The 11,126-nt window shown below is 38.8% G+C and overlaps 1 protein-coding gene and 1 long non-coding RNA gene across 2 annotated transcripts in view; both read left to right on the top strand.

The window, feature by feature from the left end:
* LOC102677114 overlaps window positions 1-11,126 on the top strand; it is a 217,247-nt gene that overhangs the window by 138,097 nt on the left and 68,024 nt on the right. The window lies entirely within an intron of this gene.
* LOC116185875 lies at window positions 7-335 on the top strand. Its single transcript, XR_004150774.1, has 2 exons — window positions 7-236; window positions 304-335. It is a non-coding gene; the product is annotated as an uncharacterized LOC116185875 (long non-coding RNA).

The following is an 11,126-nucleotide window of genomic DNA, read 5'->3' as shown; positions in this document are numbered from 1 at the left end:
TAGCAGCGGCCGACCGAGATCCCAGAGATCGGAGATCGTGTTCGCTTTGCGATGCCGCCGACTCGTTACCAGATCGTTCTCGCATCTCCTTCTCATCTCGCCACGCATGCGCTTCTGCCGACCATCTCTCCATGCTTATACTATATACCGCGTGGAAATGGCGAGAGATTGGCGGATTTTAGCAGTGTTCATGGTTGACTGGATCTTGTCGAGGATACGCGGATGATTATTCGTCGGTAAATGTGTTTAGCTGTTGATAGGTATACGATCTTTCTCTTTTTTGCATCGATTTCTTTCTTTCAGAGAAAAATATCGGGTTAATTCGCGAACGTATGGAAAAGAGAAGAAGTTTGGTTATGTGCAAGATGACTGATCACTTTGAACGATGTTTAATATATGCAAAAAAGATTTATGCGAATCGTGAACAAGAGTTTTGAAGATAAGCTGAAGGAATATGTTTCGACAGAGTTTGATTTGATGAGAAAACAAGTATTGGAAAGAGAATCGATGTGTGTTTATGCATTGGTAAAAGATGAGACAAGAGTCGACATAACGTTCGTAAATTTTGTAACCGATGTGTGCTGAATATGCAAATTCTCCTTCTACGTGAGAAGTGAGATTGAAGATATATATACAAGAATCAAAGGTAATCATATGAAAAAGATTTCGTTACATGTGAATAGCACTTATAAACAAAATATCAAAAGCAATATGTTTTTGTGCAGAAACTAGAAATTGCAAAATAAATTTTCTTTATTATATTATTAGATTTAAGAGACTATTAATAATCTAATAATTGCTCGAATAGATTTATTCCATTGCAATTTGCACTTTTTAATTAACGAATTCGAGTGAACATATCACTTAACCTAACCTAACCTAATTTAACCAAATCAAAAGTCAAAATTTCCGCACGAAAACATACGTGTTATTGAATTCCTCTTACAAAAACTATCTACTTTGCGTAAAATGAAACGAAACCTTCAAAAAAATCAATAGACAAAGATATAGTCAACGAATCGCGAGTCGAAACTCGAAAAAAAGTGCTTCGTGACGAACATTCATTTCGATTCGCCGTAAACACTCGACGAAGCAATTCCAATTTCACGGTATAAATCTCGATCGTAGCTGTCAATTGTCTTCTGAATTCTAAATTCGAGCGTTTCCGCGTAAAATTGGGAGAAAAAGACGTAGAAAGCGGGGGTCAAACGCACCATTGTAAATCGGCTTCGTTGGAAAAATGATCGCGCGCCACGGTGAAGGTGATTTACCACTTTAATACGTTCGGGCATAATTCGTTTCGTGGACAGTAGTAACTAGGCAGGTCGGTAACGGTTCACGCGAAAAGGAGTTATCCCCGCGATAATCGTGAGCGCGGTTGGTGAAAAATCGTTTTGCGGAGGCCGCGCGTAATATTTTCGTCTGCCCGTTCGACGAAGGAGGGGCGAAGCTATGCGGCGAATTCGAAAAAGCGCCGTGAACACGGTGGCGAGTATTAAATGCCTTATCGCGCTCAAAGTCCCGCGGCAAGCCTTAATATTCAAGCGTATCTGGCTTGATCCTAGCAGCCGTGTCGGCAGATCGCGTTACACCGAACCTGCCTCGCTAATTTACCGCCGGTATTCCTGACTTTCTGTTTTTCTATGGAACGTTTCGTGTGAATTTCGTTGAATTGTGATCGAAAATTTAAGAGTCTCTAATGCGGAACGAGATAAAAATATACTGCGAGTTTCTGTGTTTATTATTTCTATATATTAATGATATAGAATTGTGAACGTGCGAGTTTTCGGTCAATCATATTTTGATATTTATACAAATGTTGCTTTCTAATTTGATTCCATATTCTATTGTTAACTTCGCTTTTTCCAAGAATATTTTTGATGTTAAAATTTCTTAATATGTATATCTTTTAAACAGTAAATTTGTCATTGAATAATACTAATGTTTGACTATTGTATTTATTATGTAGTTCTTATGTAGTTTATAGATTAGAAATATAAAATCGTGCGATAAAACATATTGCCTATATGTTGGAATTAAACGTTAACTATCGTACAACTATTATTGATAAATTTAACATTAGTAGACTTTAAAAGAATCTTATCTTATAATAAATAGGTTAATAAATTAAACCCGAAGAAATAGTACATTCGTATCTACTGTAATCGGAGAATAAAATCATTACAGATCCTTGATTATTTCATATATCCTACGTATATTCGATATCCTTTCGTATATATTCTTTCGAATATTTTGAATAATATATTTTCATACGCATACTCAAAAGTATTATTCGAATATTTTTTGAGCAATAGTATACGCATATTTCTCCATATCTTCGTACTCATCCTTCGAATATTTTTCACCGATAATATACGAATATTTCTCCGTATTTTCATGCACATATCCATTCTTCGAATACTTTCGAACAATAATATACGTATATTTCTCCATATTTTCTTACTCGTCCTTCGAATACTTTCGAACAATAGTATATTCCTCCATATCTATATATATATATACACTCATCCTTCGAATACTTTTGAGCAATAGTATACATATATATGTTTCATACACACACTCATTTTTGAACGATAATATAACGTGTATTTCTTCATGTTTCATACTCGTGTATTCGAGGATAGGCTCACTTGTCCGGATTCTCGGGCAGGTGGAATGGGTCGGCGGGGTAATCGGCGTGGAAAATCAACGCGGTGGATCGCCGGTGACGTCTCGGGTTTCTCGTGTAGCAATTAAAAGTCAACGATCGGTGGTTGTGGACGTGGTTGGAAGAACGCTGCGCGCTATGAAATACGCGGCGTTCATTGTGTCGGCGATATTTCCCGCGTTATCGTCCGCTTATCGCGTTATGACTGATCACCGGGTAAAGGGAGAACCACCGGTTAATACGCGAATCATTAAGCGTACAAATTATCGTGCGCGCGCGCACTATCCCGAAGAATTATATAGATGGCGTCGGAAATCATCTGTTACGTGCGTTTTCCACGATGCATTTTTAGAGAAATCGAAACCGCGACAGTAATAGCGTCCGTGTGAAACTCGCTCGTAGATGGCGTTGATTTTTTCGGTCGACGAGATACACCCGAGATACACTCACGGATCCCTAACCTATAAATCGAATCGAAGAGAGGTCGCCCCACTCGTGTCTACCCTAAAATTAATTAGAAAATTTGGCACTCTCGTTTACGATTAAAAATGACTCGTTCGTTCGGCCTCCGTTTGAACTATCGTATTACAGAAGTTGAATAACAGGTTCGCTCGATTTGCCTAGTAGTTTTAGGCATTTCGTGTCTATCTAACTGTCTACTGTCACCTGTATCGTATACATTTTTCTACCCAAGCCGATAGTGTTCTTATCTCTGAGAAATGAATCGTGATTTAGCCGCTTAATAAATCAATTCGTTATTCGCTCAGGTGAATAAATTGCCTGGAAACTTTTATACGCGTATATACAGGTACGTTCAAGTGCGTATAATTTAAAATATCAATAATATATATCGTTGTGAATCGAAAAAAATTTACGGCTAATTGATAAAAAAAAAAAAAAAAAAAAAGAAAAGAAAAAATTTAATATCACGATTCAAGGAGATATTACGAATCGTAACATCACAGAGGCAGGAACGGAATGAAATCGACTAGAAACTCGTTAGGGCATCGATGATGTACTCCCCCTTCTCTTCTTTTCCTACCACAGAATCCGCTTGCCATTTAAAAACCGACGTCTCGTTGGACCGCTGTTAATTACTCGTCGGTTAATTGCTCGGCCATAACTCGAGGCTTGCTTGTTGACCGGACGATTAATTAACAACGTACGCCTCGTTTTACCACGGTAATAAGTCCCCAACTTTTTTTTTTTTTTTTTTTTATTTCCAATCGTCAGATTGTCACACGATGATCGAGGAATCGAATCTCATAGACTAAGCCAAGTATATATATATATATATATACAAAAAAGAGAAAAAAGAAAGGAAACAGATGTTAAAAATTAATTTGAACAAAAAAAAAAAAGAAAAAAGAATGAAAAAGAAGAGACGTGGTGAGAAGAAGGAACGAATGAAGTTAAAGAAGAGATTGGCGGTATCAAAGAAGGCGAACTCCTGTTGGAAACGTACAAATGCGATTCGAGGACGAAAGATCGGAGAAAATAGTGTCGATGAGATAGAGTCGGTCAGAGTTGGATGGGAAGGAGGGGGGAGCCGAGCATCCTGTGAACGATCCGCGAGATATCGTGGCTGCTCTAAGTGCTTCCCTTCGCGGAACGTTCGATCGTTTGCCAGCGTGGAGTATGAGATTACGCGCGTATGACAACCACTAGACTCTCTCGGCCCGCTATAAAATTTTACTCGCGGCGTTAGCCTCGTCCGGTTGCGTCGAATTAGCGAATGGCCTCGAGACTGTTTTCAACCTCGTCGCACTCGTCCCCCTCCCCTTTTCTCTCTCTCTCTCTCTCTCTCTCTCTCTCGCGTTCGTTCGTTCGCTCGTTCGTTTCGGATCCGCGCGAAAAGTGTTGTTTGTGATGTTGTTTGTAGAGAGTTGAGGGTACGATATTTTTGGGTCGAGTAAGCGATTTAAAAATTTCTTTAAGAAGATTTCTTAAGGGATTAAGTTTGAATAATATTTCAAGGATTTTTTTTTTTTTTTAATTCGTTCGAAAAATTAAATGGAAATGGGCCGACAGGTGATACTCGGCCATTCGCGAGGATACAAAGTTGCAGAACCAGTTAATATATCTTATCTTCTCACATATTAATTTTGTCCCGAGACATTATATTTTCCTTTTTTTTTTTCCTCCTCTCCTTCTTTTTAATTAAATCGCCATAAATTCGAATCCCATCAAATTAGACACGACGACGCCTTTCATCCTCGAATTTCACGCTACGTTCTACGATGATCCCCGTTCGATCCCCTCTTATCCCTTTTAATTTCAAATTCAAATTGTCCCTAAGCCTCTTTGCTCCGTGCTTTTTTGTGCCGAACGAAGCGCACGACCGAAGCACGTAACCCCATCGTGTTTCGTTTTCTTTTCTCGAAAAAATAAGCGACATCCATCCATCCATCCAACTATCCATCCGGCCTCGGGATCCTCGTTCTCGTTCAATGGAGAGAATTCACCCGAGGTACGATTTATCTGGTCGATCTGAAATTTTACCATGGTTCGTAAAAAAAAAAAAATAAAAAAAAAAAAATAAAAAAAAAAAAAAAAAAAAAAAAAAATAAAAAAAAAAAAAGAAGATACAAACGCCAGAGCGTTAAGCTTCCTTCCCCTCCCTCTCCCCTCTCCCTCCTTTGTGGCTTAAAATTATTCAAGCGAGACGTATCGTGGTTGAACACGCGAGATACGAGTTAACTTCTGTGATACGCGACGCACGACAACGCGTGTTGTCCGCTTCTCTCGCGTTACATCAACCTATATATACGTATATACATGCTTATACTTCATATTTATTCGATCACATCGCCCACTTCCCGTTTAAATCCTTAGACTGCCCACGAACGATCGTCACGAACGTTAATGCACAAACATCGATATCGACGAATATCCAATCCACACAGTACTGAAGTTACGAATATAAAGTTACGAAGTTATATTGCCCGAATGCAAAAAAAAAAAAAAAAAACGTCCAATTGTGTCCCGTTCCATAAATAATAAACTGTTCTTTTCTTGAGCACAAAAGAGAACAGAGCGCAGAAATTCGATATTTTCGACCTCGTAAAAATTCTAAAAAAACGTATTCTGCATTGTCTCACTCGCGGGACGCGAAGAGATGCAACGAGTCACGAGTCGGTCGGTCGGTCGGTAAGTAGAGCGAGAACGTGCGAGATTCCTTCTCTCCTCCTTTGATAAATTAGAGAGTCCGCGGTTCGTATACCGTCATTACGACGCCGGCCACGCCGGTGGATTCACGGGCTCGAATTAATCTTAATAATCTTAAGAAAGGTTGGGAGCGCGTATTCGAGAAGGGAAGATTGATCGCGAGCGTGTTTAACGCGGGTAATGATATAGACGTTTCGGGAAAGGGGAAAAAAATCGGAATTAAATTGGATCTGAAGGTAGGCGAGAGGAGCAGGAATGAATGAAGAAATTGATTCTGGGAATGGGAATGACGCGTCGATCGATCTCTCGCGGACGGAGTGGAGGGAGAGAGAAAAAAGAAACCAACTTACTTACGAGGGATTGAATTTTGAATGTGCGCGTGCACACAGAGGGCGCGCGTCGTGTATCCTTCCATTAGTGGTGGTAGTGGTAGTATCTTCGAACTGTGATCAGACGTTAGGAAACGCGAAGTTGTTCGTACGTTCTCGATAACGGATCTCGGGAAGATTTACGGACCACTGTAGGCGATCCTTCTCTCTCTCTCTCTCTCTCTCTCTCTCTCTCTCTCTCTCTCTCTCTCTCTCTCTTTCTCCTCACTTCACGGGGAAGATTATGCAAACCGCGATGGCGATTCCGAATGAGGGACTCGGAGGGATGATTAAGTGGGGGAAATTCCGAAGAATAATCGATAAGCCTCGATTCGATTGGAGTGAACGTGAATGGGAAGAGATTCGAATAAAAGTTTTCTAATTATTTTCTACGCGAATTCGATTGATATGGTAGTTCTTATATAATAGCCATTGCGTGAAAAAAGTAAATGAAACGTATCGAGTTTTTTTTCTATTCTTAACTAAAAGAGGGCGGAGAGTGGTCTGAATTTGTTTGGAGAAAAGGATGGAACGATGCATCGTTTTATGAAAATTTAACAGTTGAACAAATTGATTCGATAAAATAATAATAGTGGCTGTGGTTATAATAACTTCAAGCATTTGAAGTAGCTTGATTCAAAATTTTTAAGTTATTTTTATTAAAAGGATTAATCTCTACATCTCACGAATCTCGATTTTGAAGAAAGAAATATAAGAGATAATATAATAGAATATTGCATTTGCAAGAGACTTGTTAATTAGATACAGAAATCGAGTAGAAGAAAAAGAAAGTTTTGGAACACGTGGTTGAAAAGAATAAGAATTCTATAAATAAACGGAGGTTGCAACGAATCAAGTTTTGCCTGATAACAAAAAAAAAAAAAAAATGGTATAAATCATTGAATAACGAAAGAGAATTGAAATCGGAAAATCTTATAGTTTCAAATTTAATTACGTAACAATTTGCACGTATAACTTATTCAATCAAACAATAGATATTTTATTCAATTATGGTAAATTATACAATGGCGTCGTTAGAATTGTCGTTAAATTCCTCTTATGCACACGAAAACAAAACTGAATAACTTGTTTTTATGATTGCAATTCGATGCAATTATTGCAGCAGTATACAAGTATCGAAGTCGTTCGAGATTTAATGTTCATCTGGCTTAACGTTATTGCCCGGTTGTCTCGTTAATTAACATTTCTGCTACCGCGTTCAACACGCGTAGAACGCGAAATCCGCATACCGTAGCGCCCAAATAAAATGAACTTGAACAATAATTTATTTCACGAATGAATCGAACGACAAAAATAAAATGTAAGTGGAAACGGTCGATTACTGTCAGACGTGCTGTCAATACGGTAGAAACATAGCAAGACATTTTTCTCTTTTCCTTTTAGTATTTCAAACAAATTCTTTCTAACAAATCTCATCGATATTTGCATTTCTATCTTTTTTTTTAATATATATCGTAATAATTTACAACTTTTCGTTGCATCACTTGTCACTTCTCAAATTTTAGTTCAATAATTTTAATCATTTTTGGATCGCATACTAGATAAATCGTATCTAGAATTTTCATACTTTCATGTAAATAAATAATTCTACCTATAAATCACAGGTAGAATTAAGCAGTAATAAATTTATCGAGCAAGTAACATTAAAATATTCGTAAGAAATTATTCGAACGAATTATGATTAATAAAAGCTCCTCTTAAGATGGCCCGAATATTCGCCAGCAATTAACTCGAAGCGAAAATTCCATTAATAAATCGTACCTATCCAAACGCGTACAATATAGACGCTCGACAACAACCACTAAGAGGCATCAACGCGATATTACGAGTTTACGCACGGTGAACTGGTTGTATCCTGTGTGAATAAGCGGTAAGAAGCGTGGCGAATCGACGAAAAGTCGTTAATGTTGTCATTGGACCGGTTTCCAGGTTCGCAGGTTCGATCGAATTCGCGTTAAAAATATAGTCACCCTATAAATTTCAATATTATAAATCGCGCGATCGAATGGAAAACGTTGGAGGACGCTGATATTTTAATTTTCACATCATGCGGGAGGGATCGTTTCTAATAATGTAAATTATAGACGGTATACAATCGTGGGCTTATCGAACCGGTTGCTAAATAAAACGTGAAATATTTTGCGATCGTGAACTCTGGCGGCAATATTACACGTCAACATCGATCGAATTAACGTGTACAGTTAAAGAGAGGATTATTGTAAAATAAAAAAAAAATCGTTAAAACGAAATACAATTTCATCAAAAATTAAAATATATTTAATTAAATTATTTTAGAAAAATCTGATTATCTTGACGATTTTAAATTGACGACATACTTTACTCTAACCTCGAAACAATAATAAATTTTAACACATCATCTCTCTCTCAGAATCTATTCTTCAACGATCTTATAATATTCCTGTTTTTCCCTATCGTGGCAAAAAGAATTTCTCAAGCAGTTGTAAACGTGAAACCAAACCTCGCATTACATGTAAAATTCTACACAGCTGCACAGCTTATGTAGAAAATATACATAATAGCACAAACGTAAAGTCTCATTATATACTTTTTCCCTTACCTCTAATTTTCTCCATCTCCCTTCCTCGAGGGAAAAATCGTAACCATAATTCATTCCAGTTTTTCCAACGACGAATGAAACTTCTTTTCTATCAAATGGTAACCAATAAGATAAAACGAAAAAGAAAGAGGAAAGAAACGAATAGCATTCAAAGAGATTCTCCTCGATGGAGAACGAACCAGTCAGTTCGAACGTCGTTCTCGATATCGTTCAGCGTCGAACCGTGTGAAAAACGAGCGCCACGCGGAATATTACATTACCGGTTTGCCCTTGATCCATAAGCATCGCGCAACAAAGAAAAGAGGCGCGTCGCATTATACACTATGTAACGTCCATTTCTTTCGAGCATGCGCCTCGTCAATTCGTCCGCGATAGTGCGTGATCAAGTCACGCCATATAAGCTTTCCACTGTCCGTATTACATTACGTATAGAGACGAAATGCCGCCACGTTGATACATCGCGAGAGGAAGAGAGCGTTTTGTTTTTGCCGTGCGACAGCCCAGTGTCGTTCGTCACGCCCGATCATGCGCAATGGATGCTACTGGTCGCTTGCAAATCGACGTGTCTGTAGTATGGCTTCGGTCCGATATAAATGGGAGGTTATCGATGGATTTGCTCGCGAGTAATGGTGGGTTAAACGAATAATCGATCGAGATATACACAGTGAAAATGGATGGAAGGATTGAAAGTCGGCAGGATTATGCGAAATATCGTTTGGCTTTGAATTCTCTTCGGAACAACCGATGGAAGTGATCGAGAGGTTAGGTTGTCATTTTTCTTAGATTATCGATTATGTGATATTTCGCAAGTAGATTCCGACGATTCTTAATGAAAGTGTAATTAGCATATTCGTATTCAAAAATGTGTAATGCAGGATAGTGAATTCCTCGATAAAAAAAAAGAAAAAAAAGTATATATATATATATACTTTTATATTATAAAACCGCAGAAATATTTTCCCACAGATCTATTACCAGAAGTTGAACTCGTACCCTTTCGGCAAAGGGGTAACTCGTGGAATCGATCGGATCTGAAAGGATCTCGGCTCGCTATCGATCGTATCCTTTTGCGAGTGGTGCACGATGCACACGGCCAGTTTCGTATGCAACAGAAGCGGCTTCGTGTGTCAGCCACGTAGGGGGAAACGACATTGTCGACGGAGAGAGACGTTTCAATTTAAAAGCGGCCCATTGAATAAACATCCGATCTAATAGCCCCGCTCGATCTATAAATCCCTCCTTCTACAGGGCTCGAACGGCGATCCGCCGCGATTATATCGATACGTTTCGAGCACCGCGACGTTTATCGCGCGAAAGGCTGTGCTTTCACGTCCAACCAACGTCGCGTCGGCTCGCCCTTTAACGCGTTCCTTCTTTGTAAGCTTTCTCCCCCTTCTTTTCCTCTCGTCCGCTTCTTTCTTACCGACTCTTCACAGCGGAATCCTTGGTGAGGGATCGTCGAGTGCTTTGTGCGCGGTGAATATGGAATAGGTTTGCTTACTTTTTCGTCTCGTTTTAAGTGTAGATCAAGGCGTGGATTTATCCATCTCGAACTAACATTAGCATTACTATAATACCACGAATACTTTTGAAACTAAGATCAGGCGGAGAGATATATGAACGTTGATATTGATAATATAGATCAAAATTCAACAATTGGTATATTCTAAATGTTTACAAGATATAATTGAAAGAAAAAAAAAACCTATCACAGAACGATTTCTTATTGTGGGAAAATAAATTCCAACAAAGACTATTTTTCAACAACGTACGTATCTAAAAACAAACACGAATTCCTTCAAAATTAAATCCTGCAAATCGAATAAATCTACCAAACCATCTACTTTTTCAATCCCTCCCTTTATCATCCTTCCACTTTTTCGTTCGACCACGGCAACCGTTCGTTACGATCGAGAGATCGAACCTCGTCGATTTCCAATGTTAAAGAGGCGTGCATTAACACAGCACGGATTCGATTCAACCGAGTTGCACCGAGTTGGTATCTAATTTCTCGTGAAAAATCCGGCTCGCATCCGGCCAATCGAAACAAAAATCCGATTCTGAATCCGCAACGAGTGTATGTGTAATCCTGATTGGCAATCTTCCAATCTTCTCCGCGGTGTCCACGGAATGGAAGGAAGGAAGGAAGATAGAGAACAGTAGCGAAGAACCAACCGTCCATTGGCAACCATTGATTTATCTCGATTGCGTTTCCTCCGTCGTTCGAAGGGAAGGGATCGAACGTGGAAAGACACGGAACCCATTCAGCTTTTTTTTTTCGCGGTTCCAGTTCATTCTATGGTAAGAGGAACCTAGAACACTT

This window comes from Apis dorsata, unplaced genomic scaffold, assembly GCF_000469605.1.
Source record: "Apis dorsata unplaced genomic scaffold, Apis dorsata 1.3 scaffold_312, whole genome shotgun sequence".
In the NCBI taxonomy this organism is placed as follows: Eukaryota; Metazoa; Arthropoda; class Insecta; order Hymenoptera; family Apidae; genus Apis; species Apis dorsata.
Note: the sequence above shows the minus strand (reverse complement) of the source record. Positions and strands in the feature narration are given on the sequence as shown.